Raw genomic sequence first — 23,442 nt, 5'->3', positions numbered from 1 at the left:
TTTGCGAGGGGGACCCTGATCTGGGTCCGGCCCGGGGTCCCGTTTGCACTAACACACAGCAACATAGACACTGAGGGACGCTACGTCTTCATACAGGGCAGACTTGACGGGCAGCAGATGGTCATAGCCTCCATATATGCGCCTAATGTAGAACAGGGGAAATTCTTCACACGACTGTCGACGGCGATAGCGACATGGCCGGACGTGCCCATGATGGTGGGCGGGGATTATAACTGCGTGTTGAATGCCTCCCTTGATCGCTCGTCTCTCCCGGCGACAATAGCCCCGGTACAGGCGTCCTCCAAGGCCCTCCTTGACTGGGCAACACAGTGGAACTTACAGGATGCCTGGCGTGTCAGGAACCCCACCGCTCGGGTGTATTCTTACTATTCGGGAGCCCACTCACTACATGTCAGGCTAGACAGATTCATGCTGTCCCGTGACCTGCTCCCCTCTGTGTCCGACACTGACTACCTCGGTCGGACCCACTCGGACCATAACCCGCACACGCTGGTATATGGATGGAAGCGCCCGCACCCGCCAGTGCCAACATGGCGCCTGCAACCGGACCTCCTACTCGACACCCCATTCCGAGAGGAAATCTCCGGGAAGATCCTGCAGTACTTCGAGGACAATGCAGACTCGACCTCCTCCCCGAGAATTGAGTGGGACGCCTTTAAAACGGTGATCCGGGGATGTTGCCTCAGTGTGCAAGCAGGCCTGCGCCGGCAAGTAGAGCGAGATCTGGCACAGGCGGAGAGGGCGCTACTGGGTGCAGAGCAAGGGGCAGTGGGGGGCGATGACCACCCACTCGTCTCGGCCAGAGCGGACCACGCTACCTTGATGGAACGCCTCAAGAATATCAACTTTGCAGCGCACTCCGCGCGCACCCATAACACGGGAGATAAGCCTGGCAGACTCCTGTCGTGGCTGGTGCGACAGGACGCGCAATCCGCATCGGTCCTATCTATCCGCACAGCCCAGGGCGTCGAGGTCTATACCCAGCAACAAATCCATGATGCATTCACGTCACATTACAAATCCTTGTACAACTCGCGACTACGAGCCACGGTAGCGGAGATTACAGACTACCTGGCGACACTGCAGCTCCCGACCGCTACTGCTGCCCAACAAGCAGAGCTGGGAGCCACGCTCTCTGGTGAGGAACTGCGAGAGGTGATTTTTTCCCTCTCCAACTGCAAGGCGCCGGGCCCCGACGGGCTCCCGGCGGAGTTCTACAAAGCCTACTCTCTGGTACTAATACCGGAAATGCTGAAAATGTACAAGGCGGCGCTGGAAGACGCTGAACTCCCGTCATCCCTGAACGAAGCAAACGTGGTCTCCCTGCTGAAACCAGGCAAAGAGGCGAACGACCTCGGCTCGTACCGGCCGTTAGCGCTCCTCAATACCGATTATAAGATACTCGCAGCGGCCCTAGCCCGGAGGCTTGCACCACTGGTCCCCACTCTGGTACATGCTGACCAAAATGGCTTCGTGCCCACACGGAGCACGTCCCACAACCTACGCCGGTTTTTCAGGGTCCAACGTTATGCAACCCCGACCTGGCCACGCTCGGGATGTATCGTGCTTGACTTAGAGAAGGCATTCGACTCGGTGGAATGGCCGTATCTCCTCCGAGTCCTTGAGAAGTACGAGCTGGGAGACGCCTACGTCCAGATGGTGGGGCTCCTCTATCAAACACCCGAGGTCCGGGTTCGGACCGGACGGTTGTTCTCGGACAGGATCCGCATTGGGAGGGGCACCAGACAGGGTTGCCCCCTCTCCCCCATCTTATTTGCCCTGGCGATGGAGCCACTGGCGGAAACACTCCGCGCTTCCGGAGACGCCTGGGGCATTCCGCTGGCGGACGGCATCCATTCGGTGTCTCTGTATGCCGATGACTTGTTATTATATGTCAGAGACCTCACGCGCATTCCTGAGGCGCTCTCGGACATCTTTCGGACGTTTGGAGACATGTCGGGCCTCCATGTCAACTGGGCCAAATCGGGGACCTACGCATTCGATGGCGAGCTGCCACGGTGCGACGTGCGTATGATGGGGGAGACACTCCGATGGCACCCGACGGTATTTCGATACCTAGGGATCTTCATGTATCGGGACCCTGCGGATCTCCTGGAAGGGAACCTAGTGAGGGCCATCTCCTCGCTCACAGCCCAGGTCACATTCTGGAACTCCCTCCCTTTAAATGTGCCAGCCAGAGTGGCCCTGACCAAAATGATAATGCTACCCCGGCTTCTCTATTATTATACTAATTTACCAGTGTATGTGCCGGCGCGCATATTTAGGGAGCTGGACACCCTTACCAGACGCCTAATCTGGAATAAGGGGAGACCCCGGATTGCGCTAAGGACCCTGTATGCACCCACAGACGCTGGAGGTCTAGCGGTTCCCAATCAGGAGCTTTATTACTTAGCGGCACAGCTGCAGTGGGTTGCCTACTGGCTGAGCGGTAAGAACCTGGCGGACACGGCCACGGCCGATACTATCCTGTCCCCCGTGCAGGCGCTCACGCTCTTCCACCCACTGACAACGGGCCGATCCCCCACGCAGGTTCATGTAGCAGTGGCAAAGCGATGCTTAGCGCGGAGCCTCCGACTCACCAGACACGCGGTGCCCTATGCTCCGAACCTGCCCTTGCTAGGGACACCTCTGGGCACAGGCATATTGTCCGCAGCTGAGTTGCGCAGCTGGACTGCGGCGGACCTGGATGACCTGGGCGGCCTGTACAGCGACGGAGAGCTGCTGCCATTCGGGACCTTGGCCGCGGACACAGAGTTACCGGCAGGTCAATTCCTGACACACGCCAGACTCCTTCATGAGCTGGCAAAAACGTGGGGTGATCTTAGCCACGAGCCATCCACTCATCTGCTCATCCAATACCTGCATGTGATGGGGGACGGGTCCCACATTGTGCACTGGCTCGCACAAGCCTTGCACAGCCACACGCAATTTTCTTCCCAGAAACTGAGGGAAAAATGGGCGACCGACCACGGCTCAGACTGGACGGACAAACAATGGAATGCCATCTTGGCAGGCGCAAGGGTCATCCCCCGAAATGCACGTTTCAAGATTATCCAATACTACATCATCCACCGTGCATATCTGTCCCCGGACAAGCTGAACCGCTACTTCGGGCTCACTTCATCGGCATGTCCCAGATGCGGCCTCCAGGACTCAGACCTCCTGCACGCACTTTGGAACTGCGCCCATCTTGTCCCGTACTGGTCTGCGATCGTGGACATGCTAACAGCGGCGACGGGCGAAACCCTCCCCGCGACGTGGGAAGTATGCCTACTGGGACTCTACAAGAGAACCAAACAGACCAAGCTACGGGCACGCTTCTGGGATCTGGGCCTTATCACGGCCAAGCGTCTCATTACACGACGGTGGAAGAGTCCCACTCCGCCGCGCTCTGCGGATTGGCGCCGCTCTTTTGCAAACTGGGCCTGTGCGGAAAGTGTGTCGCTCCATAGAGAGGAAACCGCGGGTCTACGGAAATACCCGATCGCCCAAGATTGGGACGCTGCCCTGATTGCATATCACCGCGCATGCACCCAAGCCGGCATAGAGTACCAACTCGACACAGACCAGGGGGGACCCACCTGATTGCTGTCCGCACCTGGCGCAGACTCCACCACCCCTCTCCCCCCCCCCCCTCTCTTCCCCCCCCGCCCCCCCCCCCCCCCACGTGCTTGCCGGCCTGCCCGGCCCCCCCCCCTCCCGGCGACAGGGGTCTCGCGCGATGAAGTTGCCCCCTACCGCTCTCGCCCTCCCCCCCCCCCCACCGTCCAGTTCCCCCCCCTATTGCCCTGCAGTCACGGCGATGCCGCCTCATCCGTTGTCTCTGCCCCCACACGACCCACGCAGGATGCACCACACACAGCTGGATACCTAGATGCACCACCACACACTCGAATACTAGTCTAATGGTTATTATAATGTTCCTCCCCCACCCCCTGTTTTCGGCCACCCAGTTAATTCTTTTGGTTGACACAGAGGCCGTTCATACTATACTCTTGGTAACGCCCGAATACCCTTCCTTGTCTGCATCTTATGTGAAACTGCTTCGATGTGCTCAGAACTAGGAAGCGGGCACCCAGCGACCCATTTGACACCGGAGGGTATGAAGCTGCCTTAATCCCCTGCTGCGATGACCAGGGAACTTCATTTCCAACAATGACTGTGGGCTTTTCGTCTTGGACACGCTGGTTCTGTGTTGCAGTGCTATGAACCGTAGACACTGCACCATGTGACATTTCCTGACACTGTCATTTATGAACTGATGCACCTCCACCAGCCACTGTTTTGTTTTCACTAATACGTACCTGAAATGTCGACATGTACCATCTGCTGGGTTAATGTTTGTAACAATACTCCATGGTTTTGACAATGTGTGATTAACTACTGGCTTCTTTGTGAAACTAAATAAAGTTTGGGACCGTTGGTCTTAAAAAAAAAAAAAGTCATATGTTAATTTAAAGTACTTCAGACACTTGTAAAAACTTGGTAGTGAAAAATAAATTTGACTATTATAAAATTGTTGGTCTCTAATGATGGAAGCTTTTGCCTCCTTTGATCTTAAACATTTTGGATTTTAGTATGATAGGCCCAAGTTGGTCTCTGACCCCAACATACCCTTACCTGTGCTCCTTCCTTGTAGGTTCTTCCCTGCCTCTCCACCCCCCCCGCTCTGGTATTGCACCACACTTTCTCTTCTCATTCTGCCTTGAAGGATTCCACTTCTTCTTTCCCTAGTGAGCTTATGCTTTTCAGAGTCCTAGCTGTTATCCTTCTACATGTCACTCCACCAGTAGCAAAGGAAAGTCTTTCAAAGGACTAAGGGAAGCCACTCCTTGATACAATCTTAGCTTCTCAACAGCCTGGTGTTTGAATGTGAATAAATAGGAGAGGGACAAAGATGATAACTTCCTAAAGTAAACACAGCTCTATTAAAGCTCTGTTAATCATCTACTATTATCACAGTAAATGTGTCTCTGTGATTTCACAAGCACCAAGGGTGACAGCAGGGTACCAAAATACAAGACTGTGGTAGCAGTCCGTGGGTTCAGATGTTAAGACTCTAGATGGGGTAGAATGATGCAGGTCATCACCTTGGTAGTCTGTCCAATGTGGTCTTTGTATGCAACATTCATGAAGTGGAAGCAGTGGTCTAACAATGACTGAGTGAGTACTGCATGACTCCCTCTGGACAGGTACATCTGTAGAGCTCTCTTGAAAAATGGCTGGATGTTCAATATCCTTAGATGTAGTTAAGGGCATAACAGAGTTATGTGGCCTGGTTGCGTCACCTCCACTGTGCTTCTTCAAATGGATTTTGGGTTGGGTGATTGACTTTCAATTACTCTGTCTCCAGTTATGTCCAGTAAAACACTGGAGATCCAGTCTTGGTAGATATTCTATAATTTCCCTCCATGGTTATTTAAATATTGAGTAGTATATGCTACATATTGTCCATATAAACTTTTATTATCGTTAATCAGTTTTTTAAATGCTGTTATCCACTGTCAGTAAGTCACACCAGTGGGAAACTAACTTTGTTTCCCACTGCTGTGAAGTAGAATACCTCTTGCCAACAGTTCACTTCAACAGAGGCTGACATCTTGCAACGTAGCAACTGCCACTTCTCTAAATTAAAGCAAGGAGGGAATAAAGCTGTGCCTACCGACACAGCAGCCTTGTCATGAGCTGGCTTCAGCGCCGCTGCGGTCTGTGCAGGGAAGAGCAGTGGGCCAGGATGGGGGTGTAGGAGGGTGGGTAGATATGACAACAGACAACCAGGATGGAAAATTAAATAAATAATACATTTTCCCTCGTCAGCTTCAGTAGAAATCCCTACCCCCCAACTCGGCGCACTTCTCTTAACTGCACGGGTCGCAGCTGCTTCAGTGAATACTGAGCTGGGCAATCAATGAGCTGTGCCAAAACAGCTTCACTCCATCACACGCTGCTGCGGCCAAGGGGGGACCCAGGGAGAGCCAGGCGCGAGCCGGTCTCTTCCTGGGTAGGTTCGCGTGAGAATCAGAAATCAGGTGGGGACTGATTAGCGGAGGGGATATAAGGGAGACAGGCTGGCGGTTGGGAACTGCGTAGCGGGAGGCTAGAAGGGAGGTTTGTTTTGCGGCGCTCGTGTTTTTTACCTTTTGTCCCTGGGCTCATGGAGGAGGCGGCGGAGGTCCGTAGGGCTGTGCAGATACTTTGTGAGGCCGGGCGTGAAGACCTGTTACGGCCGGGTGTTCCGGCGGAGGCGTGGGTCGGCATGGCCCGCCCCCCCTCGCAAGGCTTCGGAAGGCGTCTCCAGGGCAGGGGAGGCGTGTTTGTCGCCGGGCCTGGAGGAGGAGGAAGAAGGCGAGGCGGCCATGCCGGCGGACGGGCCTGGGCTTGTTTTGCCCGCCGTTGATGTGGAACCCCCGCCGGATGCCCCGGGCGCCCTCCAGCAGGTATGTGATTTACCGTTTTTTAGTGCTGGTCCTCGTGGGGCGCCCGGGGGGAGGCGGGGCGTTCAGTGGGCAGGCAGGCTCCGCGCTCAGGCGGGCTGGCACAGGGGAAGTCGGGGAAGCCACAGGCGGGCCCCAAACCTAAGCGAGGGCGGAGCCTGGATGTGCATGGGCACGTGCAAACCCCCCCCCCCTGCAGCGGTGCCTTTTGACCCTTTCCTCACAGTTCCGCCTTTGCCGGTTGGGGCCTCCCCTTGCCTGTGGTTGAATGGGCAATGTTTCCTGCTCTCCCCCGCCACGACGGGGCCTGGTACTGCTACACCCCACACTTTTGTCCCCCCACCTCTGGGCGGTGCTGATGTCAGGTCTCTTACGGCCGCGCTGCCGGCCTGCCCCCCCCCTGAGGCCCCGCCCCCTGCCCATGCTGTTGTTTCAGCGGGTGCTGCACCTAACGTGCTGCCCCCCTCGGCCACCAAGTCTGCGGTCACCGGTGTGCCTGGCCCCCGGCCTGCCACCTCCACACCCATGGCCCCTGGTGGGAAGGGTTTGTTGCATAGGGGGGCGCCCCCGGCCAATGGTCAATCTCTGTTCCCGGTCCCTAGGGGTCGGCCAGGTGGCCTTCTGGGTGGTCCTGAGACTGGGTCGGGGGGTGCCCATGGTCTGGCGTCGGTGGGTCGTCCATTGGGGGGTGATTGCGATTCTGCTTTAGGGGAGACTGTTTTTGGGACCTCTTCCTTGTCTGGCTCGTGCGGCCGCAGTTTTCAATCTGCGCCTTCGGCTGGGCGGCTGTTGGCTGTTTCTACGGGCCCGGGAACTGTCCACACGGCTGTTTCCAGTGGTGGGCTTACAGGGGGGCTGTCTGGAGCGGATAGCTCTTCTACAGCTTTCAGTGCACACAGCTTTCAGAACATTGACTGGCAGTTTTATGATGGGGGTATTGGTGATGGGGCTATGCCCAGTGGCAGTGATCAAGTTGCATTTTCTGATGAAGCTTTCTGTGGGAGTTTTCATGATGATGATTTGGAAGAAGGGGAATTGAGAGACAAAGATGTTGGGCTTTTGGCAGCACGGGCCCAAGGGGGTGGGTTGGGGCAACCCACTGTTTCTCGTGTTTTGCAGGAGTCTCGTGCGGACCATGCAGGTGTACGAGGGGCAGTGAGGTCTGGACCTTCTCAGAGGGATCGTGGGGCTGTCCCACAACCATCGGAGCAGTTGCCGAGAGGTAAGGATGGGTGGTGGTCTGTGTGGCAACCTAGGGAGAGTCTCCCTGTTAAGAGTACAAGATCTATTGGTACGGGTGATGGGGTTGTGGTTGAGCGAGTCGCTCTGGCACCAAGGCTTGAGCGGCCTGTAATTTCGAATGTTTCTACTGTGCAAGTTGCAAAAGAGTTTTCTACAGCAGGGGATGGCGGGGTGGCTGCCACACGGGTCACGGAGGATAGTATCCTACCGAAAAAGTTGCCTTATTCTGGGGTGGGGATGCCTTTGGGGTCCCATTTGTCTGAAAAAACAAAGAATCTGATATGGTCTGGTGCATTTGTGGATGTTTTTCGGCTTCTCCATAGGGATGTCCAGGCTAAAGAAGGGTCAAAAGAGGAGGAATTAGAATTGGCTAGGAGGCCTCGTGTTCCGAAGTCAATAGAGAATTGGACTTCGGCCTTTCTTATTTATGCCAGCGTTTATTGCGAACGTCATCCAGAGAAGGCAATAGACATGTTTAAATATGCAGATGTCATACGCAAGGCTCACAGTTACTTTAGAGGCTTTGCCTGGTTGTCCTATGATGACGAATTCAGGGCGCGCATGAGCGCTTTTCCTGAGCGTTCGTGGGGTGAGGTTGATTCCGAATTATGGCTGCAATGGATGGCATCGGCGAATCCGCCTGCTACGACCCACACGGCTAGCGGGCAGCCAGTGTATTATCGGCCCTTTTCAGCTCGCCCCGCTCAGTCTGGGGCGGGGGTTTGGGGCAGAGGTCAATCATCCGCCTCTGGCACATGCTGGCATTTTAACAGGGGTTCCTGTAACCGACCAGCTTGCAGGTATAAGCATGAGTGTTCGCAGTGTGGGGGGAAGCATGCGCTCACCCAGTGTTTTCCTGGACAGCGGTGGGGTGATCAAGGACGGGGTTCAGGGGGTAAGGGACAGCCGCAGCAGTCTGTTTACAAGGGCTCCTACTCCTATTAGGCAAGATGTTCTCGATCTCTGGCTGGTGGAGTATCCTGATTTTGAGGCCGCTAAGATTTTGTCTTGGGGTTTCAGAATCGGGTTTCGGATTGGGTATCAGGGACCCAGGGTGGGCAGGTGGTCGGACAATTTGAAGTCTGCGAAAGAGAGTCCACATGTTGTGCGGAAAAAGCTGGATGCCGAGCTTGCAGCAGGTAGGATTGCTGGTCCTTTTTTGACTTGTCCTCTGCCTGACTTGATTGTCTCACCCCTGGGTGTAATACCCAAGAAGGCGGAAGGGGAGTTTCGTCTTATCCATCACCTGTCCTGGCCCGAAGGTGCATCCATTAATGATTTTATTGATCCAGCTGACTCAACTGTCAATTATGCTTCAGTGGACGATGCCTTACGGCTCGTGCGCACGGCTGGTGTTGGGGCTTTGCTGGCAAAGAGCGACATTCAGTCGGCTTTCCGGCTATTGCCCATCCATCCTTGTGATTTCAGTCTGTTGGGGATGCATTTTGATGGTAGTTTCTACGTGGATAGGGTGTTGCCCATGGGCTGTTCAGTGTCATGCTCCCTTTTTGAGACATTCAGTACATTTCTGCAGTGGCGCTTCACTTTTGTCAGTGGCCACGTCCTGGTCTGTCATTACCTTGATGATTTTCTTTTCATTGGGGTGGGTCACTCTGGGCAGTGTCAGTCGGCTTTGACCATCTTTCAGGCTATGGCAGAGGAATTGGGCGTTCCATTGGTGCCGGATAAGACAGAAGGTCCCTGTACGTCCCTGACTTTCTTGGGGATTGAAATTGACACTTCGTCCATGGTGGCGAGATTGGTATTGGTATTGTATTGTGGTATACTTATAGAGCGCAGCCTGTCACCACCAAGGGCATCCTGGCGCTTTGAACCCTGATCTAACAACAACTTCAGCAACTAGCCTATCCTCGGGAAGAGGTGGGTTTTCAACGCCTTTCTAAAGGCTGGAAGAGCCTCAAGGCTCCTAAGAGATAGTGGCAGAGAGTTCCAGAGTTTGGCCGCCGCTACTCTGAACGATCGGCCACCCATCCTCACTCTCTGGAAGCGCGGGACTACTAACAGCTTGGATGACGAGGAGCGTAAGGCTCGGGCTGGAAGATACCAAGCAAACATTCTCCGCAGCGGGATAGGTCCCAAGCCATGAATAGCTCTGAACACTATGCATGCGGCTTTGTAGCGGACGCGAAGATGAATCGGCAGCCAATGGAGTTCCTGTAGTGCTGCTGTAGACGAGCTGTAGTAGGGGCGGGACAGAGCGAGTTTGGCAGCCAGATTCTGTACCCTTTGGAGCTTGCCCAGTAGTGTTACAGGGGCATCCAATAGTAGTGCGTTGCAGTAGTCGAGTCGACTTAAGATAGTGCTCCGCACTACTTCGGATCTGGCTTGCTCAGGAAGGAGAGGTAGAACCTTACGCAGCATCCGGATAAGCATCATGCATGTGGACGTGGTCTTGTTTACGTGCAGATCCAGCTGTAAATTAGGCCCAAAAGTGACCCCCAGATTACGCGCCGAATGTGTGGCTGACACCGTCTCAGAGAAGGACGGGGGCCAGAAATCGTCTGGGAGGTCCCTGGGGATTCGGTCACCGGAACAATGCAGAACCTCGGTTTTAGTACCGTTGAACTGTAGCGAGTTCAAACGGAGCCAGTCCGCTGTGGCCTGCATACATCGGTGAAAAGTCTCCAATGGGACCGCATCCTGTCCCTCCAGAGAAAAGACCAGCTGGGTATCATCTGCATAGTTAAATGCAGAGATCCCAAAAGATTTAATAAGCTGGACTAGTGGGCGGAGGTAAATATTGAAGAGTATAGGGCTGATGGCTGAGCCCTGCGGTACTCCTTGTCCCACTCTCCGCTCCTCTGAGCTGAAGGGAGGGAGCGACACACGTTGTTGACGATTATCCAAGTAGGAAATTAGCTAGTCCCTAGCCTTGTCTTTAACTCCACACTCTTCCAGCCTCGCTATCAAGGTTGGATGGCTGACCGTGTCGAACGCGGCCGACATGTCGAGCAGCACCAAGAAGGCTGCCCGACCACTGTCGACTCGCGCCCGCAGATTGTCAAGCACGGTCACTAACGCGGATTCCGTCCCATGAGCTGGGCGGAAGCCAAATTGCGTCTCATCCAGCCAGGTGTTTCCTTCCAGGAAGTCGGATAGAGTGCGGGTAACCAACTTTTCCATGATTTTAACTGGAAAAGGAAGCAGAGAGATTGGCCGGTAGTTGGAGAGACAGGCAGGGTCCAGCGTAGGTTTTTTTAAAAGCGGAGATACCACTGCCTTCTTCCAACAACCCGGTACAATCCCTGTTTCAAATGACTGGCAGCAGATGGAATGTAAAGGCTGGAAAAGTTCCTCCTGAAACAGCCTCCAGAGTTTTGGCGGAAGAGGGTCAAGAGGCGAACCGGATGAGATCGTAAGGGCCAGGCTGCTAAACTCCTCCAAGGAAGGCAGGGGAAAGCTACTCAGTAGGGGTCGACTGGCCTCAGTCGACGGAGCTCCCAAGCTGAGAGCCTGGTCCAAGGGGGGCAGGGGAAGACTACTCAGCCGGGGTCGACTGGCCTCAAACGCCGGAGCTCCCGGACTGAGGGCCCGGACCAAGGAAGACGGGAGAAAGCTACTCAGCTGGGGTCGACTGGCCTCACTAGCCGGAGCTCCCAGACTGAGAATCTGGTCCGCAGGAGGCAGAGAAGAACCACTCAGCTGGGGTCGACTGGCCTTAGTCGCCGGAGCTCCCAGACTGAGGGCCCGGACCAAGGGGGGCGGGGGAGAGCTACTCAGCTGGGGTCGACTGGCCTCACTTGCCGGAGCTCCCAAACTGAGGGCCTGGTCCGAGAAGGGCAAGGAGAGGCTACTCAGCAGGGGTCGACTGGCCTCCATCGCCGGAGCTCCCAGACTAAGTGCCTGATCCACGGAGAGAGGGGAAAGGCTACTCAACAGGGGTCGACTGGCCTCAGTTGCCAGAGCTCCCAAGTTGTGAGCCTGATCCTCTGGTCGGAGTCGACTGGTAGGTGAGGCCGGAGCTTCTAAACAGGGGTAAGAAATCCCCTGCAGGGGTCGACTGGCCATCGCCTCCGGAGCTCCCGATCCAGTAGGAGAATTGCCTGAGGCTAAAGTGAGGGAAATGTCTGCCTTCATACATCTGGTTTTGGGGGAGCGGAAAGTTGTCTTGAGGACCGTCCAGAAGCTTTTGGGGTACCTCAATTTCGCTTGCCGGGTTGTTCGGGCGGGCAGGACGTTCTGTAGGCGTCTGGGTCTTTCCATGTCCGGCGCAAGCCTCCCCCATCATCGGGTGCGTATTACCACCGCTGTGCGTGCCGATTTGACTGTCTGGCTTTGTTTCCTGCAGGAGTTCAATGGCGTGTCCTTGTTTTTTGCGGATGAGGACATGGTGTGGCAAGTCCAGTTATTCACAGATGCGTCGGGGGCTCATGGCTTCGGCGTATTTTGGGAAGGTCGATGGTGCGCGGCCGGCTGGCCGGCGCACTGGAAAGAACAGGGTCGCAGCATAGCGTTTCTGGAGCTCTTCCCGCTGCTGGTTGCTTTGTATCTATGGGGGGAGGAGTTTCAGAATCGCTCCGTCTTGTTCCATGTGGACAATTTGGCAGTAGTACACCTTGTCAATCACCAAAAGGCTCGTGACTTGCGTGTTTTGCGGCTCCTGCGCGCATTCATGCTGCGGTGTCTGCAATTAAATATTGTCTTTAAAGCACGGCATGTTCCTGGTACTTCTAATTGCATCGCTGACTCTTTGTCTCGCTTTCAGTGGTCCGAATTCCGCAAGTTAGCTCCTGGGGCGGACCTGGAACCAACAGCGATCCCGCAGTACGTATGGGAACTGGGGGATTGAGGGTACACCAATTGGTCGAAAATTCAGTGGCTGACTCCACAAGGCGGGGTTATGTGAAGGCCTGGAATGAGTTTCTGCAGTTTGGTAAGGATTTGACGGGGCCGATCAGGGCCGGTTTGTCAGATGAACAATGCATCTTGCAGTTTGTTTTACATTTGGCGGATAAGGGCCTATCGCCCACTACCATTTCTGGCAAGTTGGCTGGGGTTTCTTTTTATGGGCAGCTTTGGTGGGGGAGGGATCCTGTTGGGGGGGTGTTGGTTCGAAAGGTGTTGAAAGGTTTGGCTAGGCTTCGGGCTGGTGGTCAGCAGCTCCGGCAGCCTGTGACTTTTGAGTTGCTCCAGCTGATGTTGCCGGAATTGGAGGTGTGTTGCCACGATGCTTTTGAGTGTGCCAAATTTCGTTTGTGTTTTGTCTGGTTGTTCTTTGGGGCATTTCGGGCTTCAGAGTTGCTGGGGTTGCGGGGCAGGGTAGGTATGTCCAGCAGTGAGGTGGTGTTGGAAAGTGTCAGAGTGAGGCTGTGGCTGCGGGCGTCCAAAACCGACCAGATGGGGAGGGGTAAGTGGGTGTTCCTTGGCAGGAGTGGTGTCCCTGCATGTTGCCCGGTTGGGGAATGGGAAGTGTTTGTGTCCTCCCAACATTTTCTCCAGGGGCCCATTTTTTGTCATGCCGATGGTAGTCCCATAGTTGCATCTCAATTGCTGGCGGTATTACGCAAGGTTTTGTTGCGTCTGGGGAAGGATCCTGTTCAATTTGGTACCCATTCATTCAGAATTGGTGCGGCGACGGAGGCCGCTCGGTTGGGGTGGGACTGGTCCCAAATTCGCCGCATTGGTCGTTGGCGTTCCAAGTGCTGTGAAAAATATGTGAGAAAATAGTACATTTTGCTTGTCTAACATTTCTTTTTCTCCTAGGTCCTTGGCCATCAGTCGCCGGATCCAAACGGAGGGTGTGGATACTGGGGCACTCTTTTGTTAAACGGGCAGCTTTAGCCGCTGCCAGTCAGCTTTGTGGGAGATCTCTTGGTCTAAACAGCATGACACACGAAGTCTCCTGGCATGGCACAGGGGGCATGCGCTGGGGTGGGCTTTTTCCCGCCTTGGCTGCTTTGGTTTCACAGTGTTTCGGGGGACCTCCGGATCTCCTGGTACTGCATTTGGGGGAGAATGACTTAGTTTCTCTTTCTGGTTTGACTTTGTTGAAATTGATGAAACAAGACCTGGAAATCATCAAAACCACATGGGTGAGCACCATGTTGATATGGACTGAGTTTGTGCCTCGTTTGCAATGGCGTGGGGCGAGGAACCATTCCGCCCTGGAAAAGGCTCGACGGAAAGTCAATAGAACAATGCGATTGTTTTGTCACCATTTGGGTATATACTGTTTAGATCATTACCATTTAAAAGTCTCTGAACATCATTTATTTTGTGAGGACGGTGTGCATCTATCTGCTTTGGGCATCTCCTTTTACCTTCTGGAACTCAGGGATTTGATTAGCAAAGTTCTTCAAGTGCAGTTGTGGTGTGCTCCTTCCTTTCCAATTTTAGGTGGGGCAGGAAAACGCTAAAGGTTTTCCTGGGTGGCGGGTTTTGGCTAGTGGGGGTGGGCAGCCTGGAGCGGGTTGGCCATCCTGAAGGGTAGCTCGTTGGGTAGGTCTAGGGGTAGTAGGCATGAGTTTGTTCGGGGTTTTGGGATTTAGGTTTCGTAGGCTCACTGTAGAGTTGAACTATGTAAATAAATAAATAATGAATGTGTTTATGAAATTTATGATGCACCTGTCCTAAAATAAAGTGGCCTTTCTTGCTCCTAAAGAGGTGTGGACAATGATTTCTTGCGCGAGGGGGGACCCAGGGAGAGCCAGGCGCGAGCCGGTCTCTTCCTGGGTAGGTTTGCGCGAGAATCAGAAATCAGGTGGGGACTGATTAGCGGAGGGGATATAAGGGAGACAGGCTGGCGGTTGGGAACTGCGTAGCGGGAGGCTAGAAGGGAGGTTTGTTTTGCCCCACCCACCCTCCCTCTTTTTTATTTATTTTTTGTGGGTTTTTTCTTTTGCGGTGCTCTAGGCGCTGCTTCATTTTGTAGGTTCGCCACTGTTAGGACGGGTGCCTTTGTTCTTTTGGAGGCGGGTTTTGGCTAGTGGGGGTGGGCAGCCTGGAGCGGGTTGGCCATCCTGAAGGGTAGCTCGTTGGGTAGGTCTAGGGGTAGTAGGCAGGAGTTTGTTCGGGGTTTTGGGATTTAGGTTTCGTAGGCTCACTGTAGAGTTGAACTATGTAAATAAATAAATAATGAATGTGTTTATGAAATTTATGATGCACCTGTCCTAAAATAAAGTGGCCTTTCTTGCTCCTAAAGAGGTGTGGACAATGATTTCTTGCGCGATGTTTTGTAAGTCCGCGGTCCACCAAAGACAGCCAGCGGCCTCACAGCCTGCTATCAGTGAAACCTTTTGTTACTGAGCCATCCTGCCTTTTGAAGGCAGTCTCCCCCTCTGAAGAGCATTCAAGCAGCTTGTTTCCTTCCCCGTAAAACCATTGAAATGAGGAAGATGCAGCATACCATGTAAGTTAAAACTACAGTCTCTCCCATTGCTGAGAGAGCACTTTATAGACAACATCCTAAAGCACAAATTGAATAATTAAACGTTTTTGAGAACGATACCATGACAAAAAACCTAGCACATCTGCAAAATGACACCTAAAAAATTAGTAGAACTTACAAATGAAACAAAAATGTATACAGAAATGTATACAATTAGCATTCTTTCAAATAAAAATTTGAGCATTAATTAGTAAGTACAAATAAAGACACATGATGTTTTTTACTCAAAAATGTTGTTGTATATTGCATTGTATGTTTTCCACGGTTGTGACATATCTGCAGTGGATAACAGCAAAACTGTAGATAGGTAACTGTATAACGGTTCACCCAATTGGCTGTCTGATATCACTCAAAACCCCTTGGTAAAAAGCATACCCGTTAGTCATTGTTTTCCATCTATAATTCTACATATTTTGAATGTTAGTCTTTTCTCCTTTGGGAACCAGTGGTGCTTAATTTAAGGTGGGGTTTCTTGACTTAATATTTGGGGGCAGTACAAAAGGGGGTGGTGATGGATGGAGCATCTGCACCAATCAAACACTCACACCCAGTCAACAGATCTGGGTTTAATCCATCACCGTTCTTTAGCCCACTCTACCACCCCAGTTCAGACATGGCCATATGCAAATCAGTCTGACCCTGTGCCTCATGGGAACAGTCCAGCCCGAACTGCCAAGCCATGCCTTCCCTGGACCGGAAACAAGCTTCCGAGGACCGGTTTCTGGCATATTTGGGGGCAGGCACTTATTTTTCCTCTTCAGACATTTACCAAGAGCAAGAGAGGGAGAACACAAGAAGTGCGACAGCGGAAGAGAAAGACTGAGATACCCGTCACAAAGGGAGAAACCAGAAACCTGCAGGAATGAGATGAAGGGGCAGTAGTGTCTAGTAGTGATTTAGAGAGAACTGAGGTGAATTCAACATTGCCAGCATTGCACCAGCCAAGGACTTCTGAGCAGAGCTGTGGTACCAGCACTCATTATTTTAAAATTAAGCACTGCCAGTGGGGCTTTGGAAGGGCTGGCCACGTATGGTCCAACTTCTTTAAGATGACATTGATCTGTTTGAATGACAGTGTTTTACTGGGGAATTCAGTGTAAGACAAATAAACGAGCCGGTCACTCACATCTAATTACAGAGGAGGCGCAGTTGCACAGAAAGAAATGCCAAATCATACAGAAATAAAAGTTTTTTATCAGAATGTTTAGAATATTTTCCAGTTTTCATTTTACTAAACACCATGAACACAGAAGGTCTTTTCTAGATAACGGAGTAAAAATTAGCACTCGCTGGGCTTTGTCTACACTCCACTACTTCACACTAAAGTCCAATTTGATTGGATGGTAATAGAAAATCCTCCGATTTCTGAGGGAAATTATGAAATTACAATTACAGACTCCACTAATGGAATAACTTGTCATGTGTGTTCCCCTCCACTTTAGCATTTCCTCTTAAAATTAAGAGGATTTTCACTATCGCCTGACTCAAAACCGTGCCCAATATTTTATGAGCTGTATGGTGCTCTGCCATTCAAAAGTGCAAGGAAAACTGTGCAACTTTCACAGTGCATAAAGCTAAAGAACGTTTAACGTAAAAATGCATGTAGAACATCAAAACTAAATAGGCATTGGCAATGCCAACAAGTATGCTCCTTGCAAGCTGGTGCAATGGTGATTTATTTCGTTTTTGTTATTGGAAGTGTGTGTCACAAAAATTGCAATTTTTTTTTAAATATTTGCTGATTTTTAAGTGCTATGTATTTTAAACAAATCTCTTAACTGTGCTCTGCTTTGATTATTGTGAAGGTGAAAAGAATAAACCACTATCTAACCAAGCACTCAAATAGCCGACAACAGTCTATAATAAAGTTTAACAGGCCTCAGAAAATAAAACACCATCTAACTGGGCACTCGATGAGCAGGCAAAATAAATAGGAAATTATTAAAGTTAATATAAAAAGTGCAAGCAATTAAAAGAGCACACTTTGAATCAACTCTGTCACTGGAGAAAAAGAGCACATGTGACCGATGTTCACAGGCTTTGTGCAGTCACTCAAAACGAATGAAGCCAATGGATAAATTAGGTCAACCCGTTGCCCTACGTTGTGTGGTGGGTAGAGGAAAAATGTCAATTACTTCTGAACAGAAGCCCGCTGATTAAATGCCCCTCAATGTATTTACAACACATATTAATGTTTTGGAAAAACAAGCATGTGACGAACCAGCTAAAGTAGTCTCAATGGCCAGACATAAAATTCCTTCAATGGAAATGTTCACAAAAATTAACACACCACTTAAACTGCATAGAATGGCATAGAAGGTGTTGTCAAGGTTGGCTACACTGGTTTAATGAACAAATATTACCCGAAAGACTTTGGCATTCGGAATTATTGGTGCCCACCCTATTTGCTGTCTGAATGAAGTACTTTGATCCCCAACTTACAGGCATCTACACAGATGTCAATTGAATTGTGCCCTATTATATATTTTCATATTTTGTCGGCAACAAGCCATTGCAAATTACATCAAGCCTTCCAGCAACAGTATAAAGATATTTTCATAAATGTTTCATTTTCATAATTCGTTTTTATAAATAGCCAGCCGTTGAGTCACTATGGACGTGTTTTGACAATCATGCTATCCAGCTTTTCCCTTAAATACAATAAATTCTATATCATTTAAATGGTTCAGTATGTTGATTCCTTCTTCATACAGCATTGAATAAGAATCGAGTAGAATGCAAAATTTTCTGCCTGTGTTGCCTGTTCAATAGACTAAGAAGTCCTGATTACCAGTGATCTGGATTGAGGTATTTACCCGGTAAGTACCGACCTGCCACAGTGTGGGGTATTTACTAGGTGCAGAAAATACTTTTGTATCTCAGGTTTGGCAAAAAAATGGGGAAATATGTTAATCAATGTTATGTTACGTTAATCAAAGATTTATAGAGCGCACACCCACTCAACAGAGTGTCCCGGCGCTATGACAGAATAGACAAAGAGCAAAGACTTCGAGACCAAAATTAGTTAAGGTGATAAGTTATGGTAGTTGTTGAAACATCCAGGTTTTTAACTGCTTTCTAAACTCCAGAAGGGTAGTGGTCTGTCTCGAGGATAAAGGCCGGATATTCCAAGCGCGGGCCACTTGCACATGGAAAGACAGACCTCCACAGGGGGCTCTACAGAAACTCGGCGCCATGATCAGGTATTGATGGGCTGATCTAAGCGATCTGCGCGGGATGTAGTAGAACATTATTTTCCGGATGTAATGTGCCCCCAGCCCATGCACAGCTTTAAAGACAAGGGTTAGGGCTTTGAAGAGAATTCTACACCATACAGATGGAATTGACTTTTTCTGCAGCAAATTTCAAAATGTATGTGTATTGGGTGTGTTTGCAGTGGTAAATTTTAGCATGCTCAACATGCAGAAATGTTCCTATCAAAAACAGCACGGAATGGGTGTTTGCAGCACAACTTCTAATGCCAAACCACCCTGCACACATAGGTTTTTGCACAGTGATCATAATTTACGAACTGTCTCAAACTAAACACCAACAAGACAGAAGCAGTAATCTTCGATAAGAACACCTGACCATAGGACTCCAACTAGTGGTGTGTGAACTTGGACCCACATCCACCCCCAGCACCCAAGTCAGGAACCTTGGATCATTATTGACAGCAATCTGTTCATTACCGCACAAGTCACCACTGTCACTGCATCCTGCTTCCAGACCCTGAAGATGCTGGGGAAGATCTTCAAATGGCTTCAAAGCAACACCAGGAAAACTGTAGCTTATGCCCTTTGTCAGGCGGCTCCCCCGCATCACCAAGCACCTCTACAGGGCACTACAAACCATCCAGAACTCGGCAGCCGGACTTATTTTTAACCCCCCATGCAGAACTCACATCACAGCACACCTCAGAGAGTGTCACTGGCTCACAATCCACAAATTTGCTCCGTTCAAACTCCTCTCTCACACATCCAAGTCACTACACAATTTAGGCCCCCCCATCTACCTGAACAGTTGCATGTCCTTTCACCAACCCACCAGACACCTCCTCTCTACAGGACAAGCATCACTTATACCCAGACACAGAGGGCCGGATTCACAAAGGTGAAGTGAGACTGAAGTCTAACTTTATGACTTTCGGCATTCACAAAGAGCATTTACCACTCGTAAATGCCCTTTGTGAATACCAAAATTTGTACATTATGACTTTCGATATTCAGAAAGGGCATTTAGGAGTAGTAAATGCTCTTTGTGAATTCCGAAAGTCGTAAAGTTAGACTTCTGTCTCACTTTACCTTTGTGAATCAGGCTCAAAATCTCTATGATATGGACCTCCTTTCACTGCAGGGTAACCTGGGCCACACGAAATTCCTCTGGAATCAGTTGTGTCAGGGTCAGAATGAAGTGCTGGATGTCTTCCATGCAAGCTTGTATGAGCTTGTATACACTGCATGGAGACTGATCTGGAGAAGGTGATGATTGCCCAAATAATGGTGGTAGGTTGATGCTCCAAACTGATCCGTCTTAAACTGAGGAAGGATGGCATCACCATGCATATCAATCCATGCTGGTCAGAGCCATCATTCACACTGCAAGCAGGCATGGTTGACATGAAAGGCGGATTTCTGTCCACCTTAATTAAAGCCATGCTGAAGGAGAAGACCAACACAATATCATATTGAAGCAGACATGTCAACTCAAGCTGGCAACAAAAGAAACAAGCATTTGCAATGCAATCGGTCTAGCCTTTGGGACCTTATAAGTATTTGTCTATGCAGCCATAAACTAAATAAAATCAATAACAATAAAAATAGCCAATTAAAGCATTCTGATCAAAAAATGAATTGACTTGTTCTGCTGTAGGAAAATATGCCCGTACCACAAAACTGCAGAGTGCCAATACTATTGACTTCAGAAAGATGACCAATTGAGTTAGTTGTGACAGGATTCCAACCTGTGTAGTACATGTTATACCAGGTTATAATAGGATACAAATTATAACAGGATACCTGTGACAGGCAGATTACACCTTCAGTTGTGAACACTTAGCTATTTTGCAAATGGACTGACATTTTATGGATCATCTGGAATACAATAACCCTGTATCTTGGGGCTCACACTACAATTTGCTAAAAGAATACAGTTGGCTTCATATGGATTATTTTTTATTTAGCATTAAGTGGTCTTTTTTAAATTTAAAAATCTCACTGGTACCCTGTAAATGATTGAACCACTCTTTACTGAACCAGCTTTGCGCTTACACTACCCACTATTCATTAACACATCTTAGACCAATATTCTTACTTTGCTACATGTTCATTGTTGTTTTAAAACTACATTGACTATACTAGCTGAAAATTAAACATTTGCATTTCTTATAAATATTGCAGGAGATTTCATCAAGGGGACGGTGCCTCAGGAAGGGCAGGTGGGGTATTTACCGTACAGGGTGTGGCACGCGTCCCTGGAAGTTGTATAATGTAAACCCCTTGTTTTTCCTCCCTCGACCGCCTCTATTATTTCACAAACACATAGGCCTTAGTGTATTGGTGAAGTAGCCTAACGAGAGCACATAGTACTGGCACTTTCAATCTTAGTGGCCTCAGACAGCATTTTGCGGGGACGAGGTAGAGGGGGCATGATTTTGGGCACATCAAACACATTTGCTGGTTTAAAAAAATAAAAAGTGCTAGAAAGTTGAAAGTGGTGCCCCTGTCAAGAAATGAAACTCTGCCACCCATTAGTGTTTTAAACAAATTACACTCCCGGTGGGCAAGGATGGGACACCCCATTGCTTTGATTGATATAGTCATAGTAAATGACTACTTCCCTGGCAGTACAAACTTTCATTTGAATAAGAGCAGAATAACTTGTTAAGAAAAATAAAAACACCAGCTCTTGTTGGCAAAGGAGTAGGTTTGTCACACCACAAAATCTGCAAATGCATGCATTCATTTCACTTTCATTCCACTGAAGACGTTAATCATACGCTTCAAATAGCAAAGATTGCTGTCCAGTCAAAAAGAAGTTTAAAAAAATACACAAAGGGAAAAATGAAAACAATCACAGTGCTTTTTACTACCATAATTCCACTTCACAGGCTAGCACCGCCGCTTAGAACAGGGTGAGAAAACAGAAACACTTAATGTTTTCTAGAGAGCAACACAGTCAGATCACGTACTTCCACAACTTAAAACAGTATTTAATCATCAGTGTTTTGTAGCGTTTGGTAGTATACTGTGTAAAATCACTCACTCAACATGCATCGAGTATATGCACCTCTGTTTGCTGTCAGGTGTGCAAGCCTGCTTAGGTGAAAGCAGCCGGCGTGTCAGGGAGGTTTTATTTGTTGCGTTAGAATGATAGGAAGCTGCGAGGAGTGGGAGCTGTTGTGGAGGGGATGCACGGGAGATTCAGTGAACTTAAAGCAGGCCCATGCGCCAGTGAGCAGATGGCTAAATAAAAGAAGCTGTGAGGGGTGGATGGCACGGGGAGATTAAGTGAAGTGAAATCAGCAATGTGCGCCGGCAAGCCGAGGGTTACAGAAAAGAAGGGGTGGGAGGTGTTGGGGGGAGGCATGAGGAGATTAAGTGAAATGAAAGCAGCCCTGTGCGTCTGCAAGCAGCGAGAAGAAGGCTAAAGAAAAAGTAGTGCTACATATAGCCACTAATGAAAGGATCCATGTAACAGGGCCAGTAGCCAGAGTGGTAACAAAACAGTGACAAGACGGGACAAATGTAAACTATTTACCAACTAGAACAATGCAAAAGAATAAAAGAAGATGAAACAACCAATAAAAAAATGGTGGGCATGTTTAATGTCCACAGAGGGAATACAGCATGTCTCGCTAAGCAGTGCATGCACGCTGACTCTAGGCTCGACCTAAAAAGGCAGCAAAGGAATGTGGTACTGTGCAGCTTATTATACTCCAACAATGGCTGCTCCACCGGCAGCAACAAATGTCTGACTTATAGCATAATCATTTTTATGGGCTCCAGTTTTCAGGACAGAAAAAAGCATGCCAGATAGAAGACGAGGGGCTAGTAGGTCTACCCTGGGGCAAGTGGGAGATGAGAAGGAGAGACAGCAAATGCACCCATAGGAATTGGAGCAACAAAAAGAGGTTTCTCCCAAAATGCTGCATGAAAATACAAGATATGGACATTAGCACCCTGATTGACACTGGCAAAAGATCTTGCCAGTTTGCCAATGTTGCTCAAAGTGTTTGGTCGGAGACAGGAGTCATATTTTATTATGCACTTACATGTTTTTTTTTGTTGCAAAACTGTATGCCTCATCCTCTTGATTTGCATCCAAAAACGTACATTCTCTCGAAGCACAGGTTTGGAAAGGAATTGGTACCACCCAGGTGCGTAATGGACAGCCCCGCAAAGCAGGCAGGGGCAGTTTTCTGTGCATAAAGGGGGACCCCTCACCAACCCCAAGATTTCCTTATGCCAATGGTATCACCTATAAGAAGCAAATTAGTCATTATGGCCATGCCAGCGGCCAAGTGAAATCAAATTGTCCTCTGATACTTTTCAGCTGAATAAGTTGTCTAGAAACTTACAATATGTGGCAGTTTTTGGAATAACACAATTTTTTAATTTTAGGACGCATGGAGATGTTGTGATTGTGACAATAGAAATAAAGAATATCCCTACAATTAATGGATTTAAATATGATAATCAACGTGATATTGAAACATTGGAAATATTTATTTGTGACATTTAACCCCTTCACTGCGGCGGCTATTCCGCCGCAGTGCTAAGGGGGCGGGGGTGGGGGGCGCGCGCAAGTATCTACATCTGTGGCAGAAGCACCACTGTCCATATAATGTCCTCCTTGAAAGCAAGAAAAAAAGTGCACAGCAACTTGCAGTGAAGATGTTTACAGAGTCAAGGTACACAGGTGTGGAGTTAAGGAGAGTAAGCCTATGTTTATATGGATATGGTTAACTTGACAATAGTGATGGAGTTCATATATGAGACTCCACCATAGATGTCATTCACAAAATCAAATGACCAGGACATTGTTGACTATGTGTACATGATGGTGGCCAATTAAGTGAAAAGCAGGGCAAGACACATCACCCTCACTGAAAAGAAGATATTGGTTGCCTAAACCAAGATAAATGGTTCTTGAAGCTTGATCTCAGTGAAGCGACATAAAGGTTCACAGTATATCTTAGCGTTCTCCACCCTCATTGGATTGCGAAATACTTAGCTTTGAGGTGAGTCATCCACAGCGGAGGTGCTCTAGAATGAAATATATGGAGTGCTGGCTAGCGTGCCTCCCTGCAGTGAT

Source organism: Lissotriton vulgaris, chromosome 4_1, assembly GCF_964263255.1.
Source record: "Lissotriton vulgaris chromosome 4_1, aLisVul1.2, whole genome shotgun sequence".
Lineage (NCBI taxonomy): Eukaryota > Metazoa > Chordata > Amphibia > Caudata > Salamandridae > Lissotriton > Lissotriton vulgaris.
Note: the sequence above shows the minus strand (reverse complement) of the source record.